The 19,251-nt window shown below is 34.0% G+C and overlaps 1 protein-coding gene and 1 pseudogene across 2 annotated transcripts in view; one reads left to right on the forward strand and one right to left on the reverse strand.

Annotated features, from left to right (window-relative positions):
- IL1RAPL1 (interleukin 1 receptor accessory protein like 1) overlaps window positions 1-19,251 on the reverse strand; it is a 1,316,763-nt gene that overhangs the window by 897,572 nt on the left and 399,940 nt on the right. The gene's annotated exons all lie outside the window — the stretch shown is intronic.
- LOC135270025 (5S ribosomal RNA) lies at window positions 17,370-17,488 on the forward strand (annotated as a pseudogene).

Genomic DNA, 19,251 nt, shown 5'->3' on the forward strand with positions numbered 1-19,251 from the left:
TAAAAAGATCACCTGAAGATCACAATCTGCAAAAAAAAAAAAAAAAAAACCCACAAATAACGATCATATGTCATGCTATGTCCCAGGGATACTAAGAAATTGTCTCCTGTTTGAAAAAAAGAAAAGTTAGAGTCCACTACGGAGATAAACTTGTAAAAAAAAAAAAAAAAGTAACAACTGCAAAATTGTATAATTGCTGTTCATAAGAGAAATATAATCATGTCTTTAAGATTAGTTCAAAAGAAAAAAATAAGGAATACCTAAGTAGCTGTGTTCATACATAGTATCTGGCCTGACAGAACAGCAGCATGCTGTATTGTGAGTTGTATGGCACTGGTAAGAAAAACTGGGATAGAAAATCTTTTTTGTAGAATACAAGGAAATCATCAGAGTCTTTAATATAGACTAGTCTTCTAAAATTACTCAGTTCCATTCAGCACATCATTATTGAACACCTGTTGTGTGGAAGGCACAGAGATAACTGTAATAATACAAAGGTAAACAAGACATAAGACCTGTATTCAAGAAGTACAGAATTGAATAAAAGAGAATCAGAGAGCAATGGAGAATAAAGAGAGCATCGACAGGACTTCCAGGGTGGGAATGAGAGAGAAAAAGAATAGTAATTTACAAGACAAAAAGAAGGGATGTAAATAAAAATTCATAAAAGCTTCATCAGACTATGCATTTCTCCCATGGTGCCACCTAATCCTTTTTCTAGTCAAAAGAACACTCTATAATAGCAAGGACATTACGCAGCATCCAGTAAAAACACTGGAGAATGATGGAGATTAATTTCTCCCCACTACTTTACTGTATCATAGGGAGATTCAGGAAATGTTCTTTCTTTGATAAAGGCAAGGTTTTCAGGATCAGACTAACCAGTGCTCTACTTTCTGCTATCTTGTAGCAAGCAACAGACTCTTAAAATTACCAGTGGCTTACAAGGAATATAATTTCCACAGGTACTCTGGAGGAGCTGGGGAATGCAGTGGGATTGCTGGAAGTTTAAAGTTAGTGACTCTTCATTCACTTCTTTGAGGTTGAAAACAGGCCTTGTTGAATTATATTTGAAAAGGCACTGAATACTGACTGTATAGATAACAAAGCAACTATCCTTAGAACAAATACATACGTGCAAGAAGTTGTATTTTATTTAACTAAGTAGTCTAAGATATGATTAGTATTATGGGGTAAAAACATTGTAAACAGTTTATCAGAATGGACCTTAACCAGGTGAAGTTGGTCTGATAAGAATTATGCAAGAAGATGCATTTATAGTACATCTTGATGGAAATGAATATCCAACGTAAAAAGAATGAGAGATGTTTACATTAGAGATAACAAAAAGAGGGAGCATATACAAGCTTTGGAGGTGGAGTCAGAATAAAAAAAGAAGATTTTAAAAGGCAAGGAAAGAAACTGCTGCTGTTAAAAGATAGAAGAAAACGAAGAGATTGCATTACCTCAAAAAGCAGAGAGTGCCTGGAGCCTAAATTAACTCAGGGATTGGGCTAGCATAAGCACAAGACGACAGGGTGCATAGAACAGAGGGCAGGACAAATCCGTACGATATTCTGACAAAGAGATCAGTAAGCATGATTTGCTCACTTGATATGAAGAAAAAATAAGAGACAAGATTAAGTAGAGGCATATTTTGATTCTGGGTTAATAAAAATATTGATAAAGTCTGTGTGTGTGAGTGCGCGTTTGTGTGGGTGGGAACAAAGAAGAAAGAGGAGTAGAGGATGTTTGAAGCTGACACTATGGGACACGAAAAGATTTTTCTCTTTTTTTCCTCTTTCTTCCCAACTGCAGAGAGCTCATAATTATGAACATGTCGTGTTGTAGAGCTATAACAGCCTGTTTCCTTCTACGTGGCTGAAAAGTCAAGTTCATTATGTCTGTAGGGACTTGGAATGATCACAAATAACAGTGGTCATTAATCACGCTGGCTAAATTCCTGAGCTAGAGACAGAAAGGTATGGAAAAGTGTGAAATTCTAGGCTTTCCCTAACGTTATTTTAACTTACTTTTTGACAGATAAGTTCAGGCCCTAGTTTATACTCCACTGTTGAAAGAAGGCTTAGAATAGCACCTGCTTTGTCTTCCACATCATAAATCTCAACAGCAAGAACACTGCATGTTTCACACACAACAGAAAAGATACATCATAGCCATTAACCTTCCCCTTAGTTGCTGATAAAGTAAAATAGGCCCATTCTTTACAGAAACACTCATGTATCTGTTCAGATAAATATTCCTCTCTCTGCAATAAAACCTATCATTTTACGACCTCAAGACTATCTTTGCAAAAGCATTGTCAATTTAAAATCAATATGATGAGAATGTAAAATAACATTTTAAAGGCAAAAGCAGAACAGTTAATTACATTTAAATGTATTATCACAAAAAGAAGGTGAAAGTTCTCCCACAGTCTCCCTCTCCACCCCACCTCTTTCTATATAAACATGAAATAATTAAATGCAGGATTCTCATTATTAAGTTGAGAGAGATTTGTGATGACATATTGAAGAAGGAGAATTGTAGCTGTCAAACGACCAAAGCTGGCAGAAATAATCCTCCTTTGCAATCCTTTAGAATCTGAGAATTGTGTTGAAGTTCACTTTCTCTTTTGGAACAGTGCCATTTTTTTTTTCCTGAATAGTTTCAGTTGTTATTTCTAATACTGGACAGAAAAGGCCCACTCAGAGGTGAAAACATTTTCTTTTAAAAAGGCAATTAAGCCATTCTGAGCTAAAAAAGAAAATAACATTGGCTCATTTGTGTTTTTTGTCAACTTGGTTCAACAGAAATGGTTTAACTTCTCTAAGTACAACAGACTTTGCAAGCGCTCAGTGAAGAGAGAACACTTGCCTGGGAAAAGCCTTCTCTGGACAAGCCCAGCTGCACTTAGGGAAAAGGGGATTTTTCTGCCATGACAACCCTTTCATTGCAGAGACCAGCTGCTTTAGCCAAACTAATCATAAACCTTGTAGAATGGTCTGCACACCATCTGGTTCCCTTCAATGTCTTGGAGACTCCTTCAACATTGGCTTTAAAAGTGAATATGTGAATATTTTCCCTTGCATACCAGGTGTATTTACTGTTGCCTGGAATAAATCTGGTTGTAGGGGTAGGGGCAACATGGGATCTTGGAAGGAACTCAACATTTTCAGAAATACATTGAGAAATTGAAGTTTGTTAACATAGCCAAGATCTTGGTTTTGTCATCATTTCCTTTTTATCTTAATAATAACTGGACATGTCTATGGTTATCCCATTGCAAATAAGTGGGTTATGCCATTCTCTTGCTTGACTCAGTCCTCCCACTAGCATTTATATAGTATGCTGCATAAATTAAGTATGCCAGTATGCCAATAAGATGATTTTCTCTTTTTGAAGCCATACAAGATTAAATGATAAACATGACAGGGGACAACATCTCCATCAATCAGATATTCTAAGTGTCATTTTGAAACAAATTTCATTTAAACTGTGGAAACAGAAAGCTCACTTCAGCTTTGAAAACTTGCTTCTACACTGAAAATCACCAACATAGAGGTATCTTACTAATAAGCATATCCGTGTATGCACATGTGGACTAATACCTTCTGATTTAATACCTTTCTCAAGAATATGATTTAAGAAAATTACTCTTCAAAGCACTCTGCTGGTTAACAACAAGTTCATATCCTATAAATTAATATTACACCACAAATGCACCTGGTTTGGGGCAGTTTTTTCATGTGTTTTTTAGAGATGAATATTCTCATAGAGAAGGGTATAAAAGTGCCTGCTTTTGTACAACTTCTTCCACACTACCCTGAACTAATGGGCACTTGACATCAACGTTCTAATGTCATAAAGATGCCCTATGTGTGCACTGGGTAAGCCAAGGATCACTGAGAAATATATTTAAACTGAAACCATGGGGTGGTTGAGTTTTTCATGTAATACATTCATTGTTAACTTAAGAATGAGTCTTTTTACTATTATAATTCAATAATTTTAAAAGCCAGTATTTGAATATATATTTCTTTAAAAATACACAAATGGCCCATAATCACACAAAAAGATGCTCACAATTATCAGCAATCAGGGAAATGCAAATCATAATCACAATGAGTTACCACGTCACACATCCTATGATGGTTACAATCAGATTGTGAAAAAGCTCTGGAACTAGATAATGGTGGTGGGTGCACAACATTGTGAATGTACCTAAACCACTGAATTATACTTTGTGAAATGGTACACTTTATATTCAGTGTATTTATTGCACACACACAAAACTAGATAATAACAATTGATGGTAAGGATCAACAGAAAAATCAGAACCCTGATACACTGCTGTTTGAAATGTAAACGGTGAAGCCATTTTAGAAAACAGTCTGGCAGTACTTCAAAAGATTAAACATAGAATTCCATTCCTAGGAATATACCCAAAAGAAATGTCCACACAAAGACTTGTACAAAAAATTGTATGGCAACATTATTCATAATAGCCTAAAAGAGAAACTACCCAAACGATCATTAAATGATTAGTGGATAAATAAAATGTTCTACATTCACATAACGGACTATGTGTGGAAATGAAGTACTGATAGATGGCATAAAATGGAGGAACCTTATAAACATTACGTTAAATGAAAGAAGCCAGTCAACAAAGTACATATATTACTTGATTTCATTTATTAAATGTCCAGACTAAGCATATCCATAGAGACAGAAGGTAGATTAGCAGTTGCCCAGAACTAAGGAAGGGAAGGGGTGTATTTGGAGGAAAATGAAGACTGTCTGTTAATGGGCATGGGGTTTCTATTTGGAATGATGAAAATGTTCTAAAATTAATTTTGGTAAAGTTTGCACAACACTGTGAATATCCTGTAAACCAATGAATCTTACAATTTGCATGGGTAAATTATATAGTATGTAAATTATATCTCAATAAAGCTTTTTGTTTGTTTGTTTGTTTTTAAAGAATGAGCCTTTTCTGGTTCATAAAAGTTGGTAAATATTGTGTGGAAGTTTGCATTAACACAAAGGAAGCTTTTAGGGGATGTCTCTGCTATATTGATTTCCCAAAAGTTAGCCTTCTAAGTTGACAGTTTTTCTTTTTGTCACTACCATTTTCTTAATATTGCAAACCTGAGAAGAGAAACGATCAAAGTAGAAGGACAGGAAATTGCCAGGTACATTAAGAAGGGTAATAGCAGAATCATTTGCTTGGCATTGAGATGTTTTGGAGAACCTGAGATCTGTCACTAAATCCTTATGCTAATGACTTGGAATTTATAATATCTTGACAGCAATAATATGAATATTAGTTCAGGGATCCTAAATGAAAACCTCAAAGGAGACATTTTTATCATTTGATCAATGTAAAACAATCTCTAGCAAAGTAATTTCTCCTAATTTTCTTCCTTTTCTTCAGCGTCTTATTTCCAAGTTAATATATGGGTACTTTTAAGTATGATTCCTCAATTTGTTCTAGAGAAGGGCTGTTGTTCCTCTCCCCAACGATTACTTAATGCCTAAGCCTTGGTATTTGCAAAGAAAAAATAATCTTTCCTGCTAAAAAGAGATTAGTGAAGAGAAAAAGAACAGGTTTTCTTATTTTAAAATGTATTTTATTGAAGAATTGAAAATATATTCACATTTATAGATATATAGTCTTGTTTTCATTTTCAAATATTTTTAAAAAATATATAACAGATGATGTTATTGCCCCATACATTTGATAGGAAAACAAAGGACACATAACGGCCTGGTGACTATCTAAGATCACATTCCCATTCAGAACTTAGTACTTATATAATATTTACTGTGTTTAGTAGTCAATTCCCAATCAAAGGCTTCAAAGATAACCCAAATAACATAACACAGCTTCATGCATTTCCTTATTTCACCACATAATAACATGAAGTAGAAATCATGTTATAGTCTTCTACATTTTGTAAAAATAAGTGCTGCTGAAGATCTATAATTTGCTTTAAGAAAAAAAAAAGTCCTCTACTATGATCACTCCTTTATAAGAGTAATAATTTAATTAAATTTGCCATATGCTTAAGTCCTCATTCTTTTAATAATGTCAATGTAATTAAGCTGCATTTGAGATTTCAGATTTTTCATTGAAATAAAATTATTCTGATCCAAATTCTCCTAAGAATTGAGAAAATCACTCTTCACTGCATTTAAACCTATCAGTGACTTATTCCTGTATATTAATTCCTCAGTAAAAACAACAAACACAAAAAACCCTGAAATATAACTGCTTAATTTGATACAACAATATTTGCTATGCAGAAGTGTGGGCCTCTCATGTGATTGATGATCTCTTAGATCCTACCAGCCACTGGCATCTCTACTTGGAAGTCTAAAGGGCATATCAAATTTATCAGGTCCAAAATGACCTTCGAAACATGCCCACAATCCAGACCTACTCTTTCGACTGTCTTCTCCATTTCCATAAATGGTAATGCCATTCTTCCAGTCATTCAGGCAATCACAGGGTCATCTTTGAAGTAAGCATACAAAGCCCCCTATATATCTGCCTGTTTCCCCACTTTTATGACCATTCTTCTTTGCACTTTGCCCATCACTTACCCTGCCTGCCACCAATAGGACTTTGCCTTTATTCTTTCTTCTGTCTGAAATGCTCTTTCAGCAGATACCCTTGTGACTTCATCCCTTAACCCTTAATCAAAGAAGTCTTTCCTAGTGACCTTATTTTAAGTTAAAACTCCCTCCAGACTCAAACCCTTCCTTTCTCATGTTATCTATGCTCTTTATTGGCTTCAATTTTGTCCATATCCTTGGCATTATCTGACTTAATAGTCATTTTACTTCTTGTTTAAACTATCTATTTCACCCACATATCATACTTTTTTTCTTAAATTGCATAATTCTAGAATGTACTAGAATGAAAACTCTACCAGGGCAGATATTTCAGCCTATTTGTTCAGTGTTATATTTCCAGTGATTAAAAGAGTACTGGTACAAAGTGGCCACTCCACAAGTATTTGTTGAGTAAAATAATAAATTACATAAGCATAAAAAAATTTACAAGAGCAAATTAAGAGTTCTTATTGGCATTATTTCATTATTTTATTTAATATATGGCACAATTTAATGTTCTAAAACTGCATTCAACAAAAAAAATCAGGAAAAATATGAGAACACTCAAGCAAGTTAATTTATAGACAATATAGCAGTCATCAAGCTAAATTTGTCACTAGAGCTACTAATCACAAATATTCAAAGATAATGCAAATTGTCTATTTAGATTTCCTTCAATACTTTACTTACAAAAATTAATCAAGTGCCTTTATCTGACAACCTCCTATTTCGATCTTTGTCTTCTCAATAAATAAATATCACTAGCATCAAGCCAGTGGCTCTGGTCTGAAACTTAAGCATCCTCAACTCTTCTATTTCTGTTACTCCTTCTCACAATCAATCCATCAGTAAGCCTTGTCAACTGTATATTCAAATTATATTATCTTGGATCCACTTGCCCACAGCTCATCTCTACTGCCACCACCCCAGTCCCAGCCACCATGATGTCTCCTCTGGACCATGGCAACAGCTCCTTCACTGGTCACTGCGTTTGTATTAAATTCCTTCTTCTAATCCATTTTTCATATCATATAGCAAGAATATTTTTCTTAAAACCCAAAATAGATCACGGTATTCCACTGGCTGTACTGCTTAAAAACTTTCATTTTACCTGTATAATTGCTCGTTTCTTTTTTAAATTTTCATTTGCAAATATTTTCAAACTTGCCAAAAAACTGCAAGAAATAGAACAATGAAATCTTGCCCCAAAGGACAACGAAATAACCTTTACTCAATTTTTCTGAATGTTAAGGTCTTACTGAATCACATTTTTTTTTCATAATTTTCAAAATTTTCAAATCAAGGAAATCAACATGCCTAGAATACTGTTAAATTCTAGGATGATGAGGTTGCTGGTCTAGTAATCACATTTTAAAAACTAGTGCTCCAGCCACACTTGACTTCTCTTGGACCTTTGATCATACTAACCTCATTCCATTCTCAGAGCTTTGCACTAGATTTTCTTTCTTTCTCAAACGTTCTTCCCCACATTTTAGCATGACTGGCTCTTTTAGTCATTCAGGTCCACTTGGGAAAGACTTCCTGGACATCTAGTTTAAAGTAGTTTCTGTGATTTATTTATTGTCATAGTGTTTAGCACTAGTTAACATTTTCTCAAGTATTTGTTTAATGTCCATATTTTCGTGTAGAACTTCAGCACTCTGAGAAGTGGGACGTATTTTCTTGTTCCTGAAAATATCCCCAAAATCTCAAACTATATTTGCCAAATAATAGGCACTCAATAAATATTAATGATATAAATAAAATTGTCAAGGAATATTAAATCAAATTAAATGGCAATTATAAAGCCAATTGTTATTTCTACCATACTTTGCAGTTTTAAATTCGTACTTATACATTTATTATCCACTCTAGAATAATGGGGAAATTACTGAATTGAGAGTCAGGCAGGCTTGGTTTTGTTTCCTAGTTCCATTATTGACTACCAAGTTTTATATTCTATCTAAGCCATAGCTTTCTCCTAAGGTATTGAAATTCTCATTGATTTAGTCAATAAAAATTGAAGTCAATAATTCAACTTATATTTGATTGAAAGAGCACCAAGTTTTATAGGACCAAACTTGAAAGTAAGTCCACAAGGTCATGGATTGCATCTGTTTTATCACTCACATAATTACCAGTGCCTACTATAGCATTTCCCACAAAAAAATACATCCAATAAGTGATTGTCAAACAAAAGATAAACATTACTTGTGCATAATATGGTGTGCATACACATAATATTTCAATTTGCATTTTGAAAAATTTTATTTTAAAAATATTAAATCTAAGTATAAAATTGTATCCTAGAACTCTGATTAGCAATAATTTGTTTCTAAATTCTATGCTATTCAAATATACTTATATCTGTATATAATTCTTGAAAAACAAATACTTCAATATTATTTCAGTCTTTGCAAAATAGCTAGTTTTAATAAAAATATTTGCATTTTATTATTACCATCAAAGTTCAAGATTTTTTATCCTGACATATGTAACATTTCAGAAAGATCAAAGATGCGATACATCTCTGACATTATGGGATTTTGATGTTCTATTTATCATGGAATCAAAGGTTGAGTTGTTATAAAATATAAGGTCAGATGAACAAAGAATCCCTCACAGTGTTTTTATTTGATGTACTTTGAAATTATCTTATGGTATCCAGATACATTTTCATAATACTGCTTCTTCTTTCATCTGATAAGCATAGAGTTCTTAGGCTTTTGAAGCTCTTGCCAGTCATGTTTTAAGTGTTTATAGTTTTAAATTTTTCTGTGGGAGTTAGTTTAAAAGTATGAATATTTTGTGAATATTCTCATACATAAACACAAGCACACACACAGTAGAATCTGTTAGAATCTGTTTCTTCTATTGATATGTTCCTGTCTCTTTAAAAGACTCCATAAGAAATTCAAAAATTGAGACAAGACTTACATTTAGAACAGAATCACAGTGAAATGCAGGTTGATATAACAGCAAACAAACTACATATTTCTGATTTCTATGACCAAGCCTCCATTAACAAAGCATTTATATTTGAAGATGTATATCTTCATGCACATTTGTTTTGTCATCTATATACTTTTCCAAATTATAATATTTGTCCCTAATTGTAGGAGAAGTTATTGCTATGAGTTTCATACTTCATTGGCATTGAGGTATTTGAAATTATAGAAGAAAAAAAAATCTCTATTCAAAGGCCTCCAAAGAGTTAATATGAACACTCCTTTATTTTGTACTGAAAGCAGTACAAAATAAAACCATCTTATATATGGATACCATCACTGTTGGGTGAGCCACACAGGATGCTCAAATCTGGCATTTTGATTCTATACTTGGAGACATCCAGGTCTCACATGTATTTGCCGTTGGTTGACCTTGTATATAGAAAAATCTCAACAGACAGTCATTGGCAGAGTGGCTGGCCCCTGATCCTACCTACTTTGTTTCTCCTTTAGCAATTTGATGGTATATATCTTCAGCCTCACTCTTAGTCATAGGTCAAAAGTGAGCAACAGGAAAAAACAAAGTAGTAAACTTAAGCTTCAGATAACAAGCTGAAAAGAATCAGTGAATACTTGTCTGTTTCACTGAAATAGAGAACTATTTAATATGTCTAAGGATTTTAGATTAATTCACATTTCAGGCAGATATCTCCTATCCAGATCAACGAGAGTTTACTTACCAATGATACTATCCCCGATTTAGTTTTAGAAAATTTCTGAGATGTAATACAAGGTAAGCTTATTCTAGATATGATCTCAAAGGAAAGCTGAAGGATTTGGCTCAGAAGCTGGACAGACTGAAACAAAGACTGATAAACTTTGACTATAATGCTCAAAGCAGATTATGGTCACATCCACTTAGGAATGAAACAACTGTTCAATTGGAGAGTAGGGGTGCCGACCTGGGGGTGCCGACCTGGGGGCCCCGGTCCATCTAATTTTTCATTTGTTTTTGACTTTGGAGAAACAGTACCCTTTGAGACTTTTGTTCAGTTACTATAATGTAAGTTCTACACATTAAAATTCAGAACATAAAAAAAAATCAGAAAATATATCTGTTGTTAAAATACAGTAATTTACCAAATTACTGCATGTCTTGAAAGTATTGCAAACTTGTTTAACCTGATATTCATTGGCATTTGTGATAACTGTTTAACGACCTAGAAATAATTTTTCTATCATAAACTATATTAGAATAAATTTGAGCAATATATTCATGACACATATTAAGAAAATTTTATTTTTAAGAAGTATAAGTTTGTCTTCCAAAAATATTTATTATAGTATGATGGAAATTTCCAAAAAAAATTAATCACTGACTATTCTATATTTTATGTTCACAGGAAAATCCTGATTAAATTATCTAAGAAATGATGTTCGTTGTGTTTACAATTTTGCTTTATAGAATCTATACAATTATTTGATACAAAATGTAAATGTCACAGTCAACACTCTACAGTAGGAATCTCATTGAACCTTGTATATGTGTCAGTATATCAGTACAGGTGTACGTCTTTTCTAAAGGCTATTAAGTTATCTTAACATGGCATCTCAACTTAAAATTAGCACTGGATCTGGCTTCTGTCACTTGAAAGTATCATATTTTTCAGCATGTTAAGAGAGCATGATACTTACGTTAATAAATAGTGTTTTAAAATTTATTTTCTGCCATTTATGATTTGAACAGAATAACAAAACAATGAAAGTTTAGGATGATTTACGACAGTAAGTAGGTAATGGGTGAAATATAAAAGAAATGAAAAGCATGTGACTTCTACTCCAGAAGATAAGAGATGTGCTGAAATACAGCCATAGACACAGTTCACAAAATCTTGGCCTTGTGACTGGCCGTTCCACTGGCCAGAATTTTGTGAATAGTTGTGATGGCTGTATCCCAGGGTATGTCTTTCAGCTACTGGAGTCAGTGATGTAGTTAATACAATGATGAAACATACCTTCATAAGAACTATATTTATTAAAGCCCAGAAGCCAAAATGAAACCTAAAGCATACACATAGAAGAGATAGTGTTTCACTGGGTTGAAAACTGTAACAAAAACACTTCCTACAGATTTCTACAATTGGTGGCCTCATGTATGTATTGTGAATGCAATGTGAAACTTCCCTTCTCTTATATCTTAGTTACATTGTGCAATTATATATACAGATTCAGTCTTACTAGATAAAAACATTCACTGAAAACTTTGAGATGGTATAACAATCATGTGTGCTATAAGAGATATTATGCTATCAATATCTCCATTTTGAATTTTTAGAAGCATCTTTAATAATAATTTACCCACAGTGATGTTCCACGATGATTACGTAAAATACAGAGATTAGGTTTTTAAAAAATCTCTATTCTTCAAATGCAGAGTGGCTAAAAAATACAGCTGATCAGAGGTAAGTTGATACTTCTTTCCAGTTCCCCTAATCTCCAGTGCCCTAGCAGCTCTTTCCACTAAACATCTAGCAGTGACAGATATGTGGGTTGTAGGTGAGAAATCAACCCTGAAGTGGCTGCAACTTCGTGTATACTCCCATGCCCCCAAGCTGTGAAATTCTCCAGCCTGTTTGGAGGAGGTCCTGACAAAGCTATATGTGAGGGACAGCAAGAATGCCAGATGGCAGTTTGTGAGAAAATCTGGGACTGTGGCAGCCAGCCAAAAACAGTGGACTGGAAAAAAAAAAAAGGGATGATCACCAAGAATATACCCCGTCCACTACAAATGAATGGAGGATGAATTATGGCTGTTTTCCTCATACAGGTAAAAATCCTTCGAGTAAGTTTTTACCCATATGTGTAACAAATAAAACAAAAGATGTAAAAATTTAAAAAGTATTTTATGTGTATTGAGCAGATTTATCTTACTATCATTTTCTTTCACTCCATTAGTAGTAACAACAACAAAAACAACAACAGCAAGCCCATTGACAACCAGAGTGTAGGCAAACTTACAAATGAAGTGATGCAAAAACTTTAATTTTATGATGAGAAGTGGACAAGAATGTTTCAAGCAATCACTTTCCACTGGATTTGTGAGTAACAGGGGCATTTGTATTGTATTGATTGCTATTGTGTGCCTTTATCACTTTTATTGTTTGCTGCAATATAGCTCTTTGAAGGTCTGCCAGCCCACTGTGGCTTGCTCAAAAGCAGGGCTGAATTTTAATTAAGCTGAGTCAAATAGACACAGAACAGTTGAACTTGATTAGACCACTTGTCCTGATGCACACACAGAGGGCATTCAGCACACTTACTTTAATGACTGACAAAGTCAATTCATATAGTTGGTGAAATTATCAAAATAAAACCCACCAATTGTCAACATATTCCTCCTATGTAAGACTTCTGCTTCTCTATTTTAATCCAATAAACCAGCAAAGAGAATTGAGAGGGTAGGTCATCAGTGAAGATATGTGTGCCATATCTTAATAAGAGTAATATTCTATGTTCCTTGGGAAGAAGCAGTATATGAGTTCAGTAATTAGGATTCAATGAGACAATTCAAGTAAAGATGTGTGTGTGTGTATGTATGTGTGTGTGTGTCTGTGTGTGTGTAAATGTGAGTCTGTGCATGTGTATTGCTTTTCTTTTCAAATATTTCAACTGAAAGAGAAGTTTACCACAGCATCTAACCCAGATAAGGGAACAGGCAGGATGTCAGAATTTCATGAATTTTTATTTTTGATACCTCACAAAGAACAAAGCATCCAGGTTTCTGGCTTCAGCAGAAATGTGCCAAAATGTGTTCCCACAGTAACTTCTCCTGAAATCAGCCAGTATAATTTTCCCACACAGCATAGAGAACTGAATCTCTGATAAATCCAGGATTCTGCAAGGCAAACTACTGTTAAATTGACTTTGCTGTTAAGTCATACCAAGTAACCTTCAGGACACTCTTTGAAAACAACTTTCCTAAATAGACTTTCAGACTCTTAACAAAAAAACCCACTTTCCCTAAGGAGGCACTGATCATAGGCAATATTTCAAAAGCACATGTACTGAGGAGTTACTCTTTCTATATATGTGTGTCCAGGGTAATGGCTAACCAGATTCTAAAATAGGAATAAGCCAATATCTTCTCAGTGAAAATTCAAAGATAAAGTCTCCAAGCTAAAACAGAACTGTGCATACACATCACCATGCAAATTACATCAGAGAGTGGCTCTTTTCTGACAAATCCAAATCACTAAGTCCTTAATAGAATTCTGCACTTTACTTCCCAACATCGTAATACCAATTGACTACACTTAATCCTAAGAAAATAATCCTTCCCTTGGGATTAGCAAATTAAATATTTAGTAAATTTCTAAAGAAAAATGGATATATTTTTCTGTGCAGGAAAGCAGATTGTGTTTTAAAGAGAAAACAATATAAAATTCTCATTTTTGACAACAGCAAGAACAATGAGCATATTTCAAATTATTCCCTTGTATGTTATAATTTCACTCTTTATTTCTGTCTATATGAGTGAAGGAAGAACCCAGTTTTGTGATAATCCACTAAAATCACTGATAAATATATTTTTATAAATAAGTCATGAACTAATAATAACATAGACTTTGAAGCCAAAACATTGTACATTTTAATCTTATCTATGCAGTTTTCTAGTTATATTATGTTCCTCCATTTACTCAACCTTATTAGGTATAAAATGGGAAGAAATAACACTTTCGGGTAAAAGACAATCTATAAGACATATTCCATGTAATTTCTACACAAATTAAGAATTTTAAAATAAATTCTTAATGGGAAAATTTTTAATAGACTCACATGATTGGAAACAAGTTTCTATCGTATAAGACCTAGCATCTAGTTTTTTAAAAATACTCGATTAAATCTCCTCTTTTAAGCACAACTTTGAGGTTGTTGCAGTGTCAGCAAGTTTTATGTCTTCTTTGATTTTATTTTTCTTCCTTATGTAGCCCACTGTCTACCAGCTTATATCTAATGCATTTAGAGCCACCTGAGGCTAATACAATATACATAATATCATGAGTCTACCTTTCTTAGTATCATCAGCATTGTATTTTTCAGTTTCTACTCATTTTCATAAAATGGACAAATTTTTTAAAAATGTGCTCATTAGGTAAAGATGGAAATGTTATTCATATTGAATTGTTAATTGATATTCAGCACCTACACAGAATAAGCTGAAGTCTTTATTTCACATTTGCTAATCAAAAATTCAGATGTGGTTTACCAAAGACTATTTAAGGATGGTAATATATAATATAGAAAAGAGTGAGTTACACTAACATCAAATCTACAAAACCATAAAGAACATATCTATGCATATGTGTTATGTAGGATGACTTAGTTTCTAATGGCCATGTGTTAGTATGGCATTTTCATCCTGCTACTCTATTATTCAACCCCATCAATTTCTAATTACAGTGATCACAATTGGTAATTTTATATTTAGGTTATAGATTTGCTTGTTTTCTCTCTGCCTCCTTTAGTATTTGTAAGCTCCATATGGGCAAGGACCATCATCTTTTTATTACCAATACAAATCAAATCATTTTAAAACAGTGCCTAACACTCAGTCAAGGCTCAACAAATATTTGTTGACTGTATCCCAAATGAACACAACCTAAAGTCTAAAGGATTATCTCCCAATCCAGGGAAGATAAAGGGCATCCTTTTAAAATCTTTTCCCCTGTTAATTAATTTCACTTAAAAAGTGATTTGCTCATTGGTTTGTATCATACCCAGTTTATATTTATTATTCATTTTTTCATCAGATCAAAGAGATGGAAGAGACCTTGAGATGTTGTTATTGCCTTGAGGTGCTGCTACTACTCAAAGCATTCAATAAGCATTAGCTTTTTTCTTAAACTCTAGAGGTTTCATGAAATTCAGATTAGAAATAATCTAGCCTAGAGGATGAAAAAAGGGTGACATCTAGAAATGATTCTAATATATAGCCCACAATTTAGCCTTTACACATATTTATTCTTGTAACAGATAGCAAATCCCTTCTCTGGGGATGAGGATTTTGTGTTTAGTGTGCATGGTCAGGGACCTGTTGATGTGTGAGGATAATGGATAAAGTGACAGATCTTAAAAGGTCTAGAGAAGAGATGAGAATGAGAGAAGGGAAGGATGCCTGAGATGTATAGGTCAGTTGAGGGAAAATGTTTGGAGGAGAAACAAGAAGAAAGCACTGAAGAAGCATAGTGAGAGGTCTTCAAGGGGAAAGATGTGTGAAAGGATCTTAAATATTTTGACACTCTTGCAAAACAATAAATATCAAAATTATTTTTCAGGGTGTTATGGTAGATTCTTATAGGTCATTTTACGTGGTTGTTTTAATGTAAGATTTGTGTTGCTTTGTAGTGTGACATTGGCCTAAGAATGACCACAAGATAACCCAGCCTTGTGTGAATTACAATCTTAAGAGAAACTTGGAAGTCTCTAAAGTTTTACTGTTCATCCAGTATGGTAGAAAATAGCCCCGTGTAATTATTTATAATTAAATTTATAATTTAATCAAATTAGTAAAATTTATAGACAATTTTAAATTCAACATCAGGTCAGTTACACTAACCACTGTTCTGGTGCTCAATAGCCACATGTGGCTAGTTGCTTCCATTTTGGAGAGTGTAGATATAGAAAATGTGCATCGCTGCAGAAAATTCTATTTAATAGTACTGCTCTAGAACTTTAAGCTTATGTCACACACATGCATTCTAATGTTCTTGGTCCTATTAGTGATATTAAATATTCAAAGAAAAATATTTTAAAATCCTTTATCCTACCTGAAGTGAATTTAAAATATTGACAATAATATTGGTTATGCCATCCATGTACTAACTTCCAGAAATCTCAGAGTTGTCTGTACTTATGTTGTAGAAACATTTTCAGAAAGATTTTTGTGACATACTTTCATTTGCTCACTATATTACTACCAATTAATTAATTACAAATTATAAATTTTAATCTGTTAAATAAGTGGAGAAATTTTTTTAAGTATAGTCAAAGCTACTCAGTGGATAAGATAAATACCAAGAAAATAATGAATACTTGTATTTGTTTTATGATTCTTATTTATATTCAGAATAATATGATATTTATGACTAAAATATAATAAAAATAGATGGACAAATTGCTCCCATGACAAACTCCTATGTTACTGTAAATTGGAAACCTCTAAATATGTCTGGGGCAAGAATAAGTACATTGTTCCTAGGCTCATGCTAATCCATTATAAATCATAAGTCATGAGGGAAGGGAAATCAGGAACATATGCTTTAGATTAGTGGCACTGCTAGAGGAATACTGAAAGTAGAAAGAGGCAATGATGAACATTTCGATAATTTTAACACTGCTTTAAACAATGGAGGGAGAGTTCTCAGAAGGACTGGGAAAGGGGAAGAGATAAAAATTCTAGTGCCTCTTTGGAGTAGAATACTCCAATGTCTGTGTACAGGATGGAGAAAATTACTACATGAACAAGTAGCAGTGGAAGGACAATTGGGGAAATTTTAGTCTGGGGGCCACCTTGGCTCTGCAAGTAATTTAAATAATTCAAATGTGGATAGAGAGATGGACACTTCAGCAAAGTAAATAGCAGTCAAGGATCCATCCAGACCAAATGATATGCATGTGTGTTTCATATTTAGAGAAGTTATTTAATATGGTTAAACATATTTACATTATGTGTAATGATAGTTGAATTCAGGATTTTTCCTAGCTAAAATGTATTGCTCTCTAGTTAAGAATGATTCATGAGTCTATGGCCATACCATCCTGAACACGACTGGTCTCATCTGATCTCAGAAGCTAAGCAGGATTGGGCCTGGTTAGTACTTGAATGGCAGACTGGCTGGGAACACTGGGTGCTGTAGGCTTTTTATTTAAATTTAAAAAAATAATAATAGAATGATGCATGATAGTATTGCTGATATGTTTAAGACCTTTGGACAAGAGTATCTAAGTAAAGAACCAGTAAAGTTGATGGCACTCAGGTTCAGTGGCAGAAGCTCTGATCCTGTGGTCAGATCATTGCATTTCAGCACTTACCTTATGATCCAAGATGCAGAATTCAATTTATTGGTACCTCTCTTTGCCCACAGGCAACTATGAAATATATCTCAAGCTCTCTCAAAAGCAAAATGTTAAAAGTAAATGAAATACATACCCTCGTTTGAAGAGAAGCTTCCACAACAGAAAGGTACTGAATGCAAATAGTGTGGTGTTATATTTTGGCTACTGAAGAACGCCATACGAATAATAATATTTACTGACCGTTTCCTGTATTTTAAGTGCTTTACATGCAATGACTCAGTTAATCCTCAAAAGAACTCCATAAGGAAGGTACTATGATTATCCTCATATTACAAATGAGGAAATTATAAGAATGAAGTCAAGCTTTGATTCTAGGGCCCATTGGTGAGTTCCTGAGGAGCATTCTCACAGATGATTATAGCAAGCTGCCCAGGTGACCTAATGTAAAGTATAGGTATCAGCAAAGAGTTAAGCAGCATCACTGGAAAATAACTGTAAACTTAAACAGGCAAAAGATACACAGCACCTACACTGAACGTGTTGTCTTTAGAACAATGAAACTGAAAGAGAAAACAGATACCTTGCTCCCTAATCATATTTGGTGGCACTGATTAGTGAAGGAGAAAAAATAGAAAAGGAAGTGCCCTCAAATTAGAGGGATATCTGCTTTATCCCTCAGTTCTTATTTAAGGGACTGGTATATTGTAAGATTTTAGTAAATGCTAAATGCATATGCATAAATACAACAGGATAAAACAGGGACAGGAAGTAGCTGCAAACCCAAAAGCAGTGATGGGAGAGGGGTTTGAGCAGTGAGGCAAGCCAAAGTGAAAGAGAGATAGGTAGAGTTTAAAGAGCTGGAGATAATTAGGGGTTGGGTTAGGATACTTCAGGATTAGTGAAGAGCATATACAAAAAGCAGAAAGTGCAGGCTTCTCTTCAGTCCTTCTCCTAACTTCAGTGAATGCCAACTAGGAGCCAGGCCCTATTTCAGCACTGGGAAGAAAGGTGGATCTACATTTTTACCACACTCAGATGGTAAACAAGAAGACAGGGCTGAAAGGAGAAGAGAAGAAAACACAATACAGACCATCACTAAATATAGACATCTTGCTAGGAAGTGTTAAGAGAGGCATGAGTAGTTTGCATTATCTTGTCAACTGGATGTTAAGGGCCTTGAGGAATAAATCATATCTTCAAACATTTTTAATGCCTTAATATATTTCTTTGCATATAGCTGGCTATCTGCAAACAATTATTTTAAAAGTAGTATGGCATCATAGAAAAAGCATTCATTTAGGAGTCTGAAAGAGGACTGTTTCAATACCCTTGTCTGTGAAAAGAAAAAACCCAGGAGATTTTTAGATCATTTTAGTATCCTTTTCAGGTATATTAAACTCCATGATTAGCTTATCAATTATTTAGTGTCAATGTTAATAAGGAGTCCTCCTTTGAGGGACATGGCATGATGTGCGAGAGAGTGCACGTAACCTCTTATCAAGGCAGGCCATTAGAAGCCAGACTCATTCCACCTACAGTATGGGACTAAGCAAAAAATTTTTTTGAGACAGGGTCTCACTCTGTCCCTCAGGCTGGAGTGCAGTGG

This window comes from Aotus nancymaae, unplaced genomic scaffold (genome assembly GCF_030222135.1).
Source record: "Aotus nancymaae isolate 86718 unplaced genomic scaffold, 86718_ANA_hifiasm-v0.15.2.pri h1tg000058l, whole genome shotgun sequence".
Taxonomy (NCBI): Eukaryota; Metazoa; Chordata; class Mammalia; order Primates; family Aotidae; genus Aotus; species Aotus nancymaae.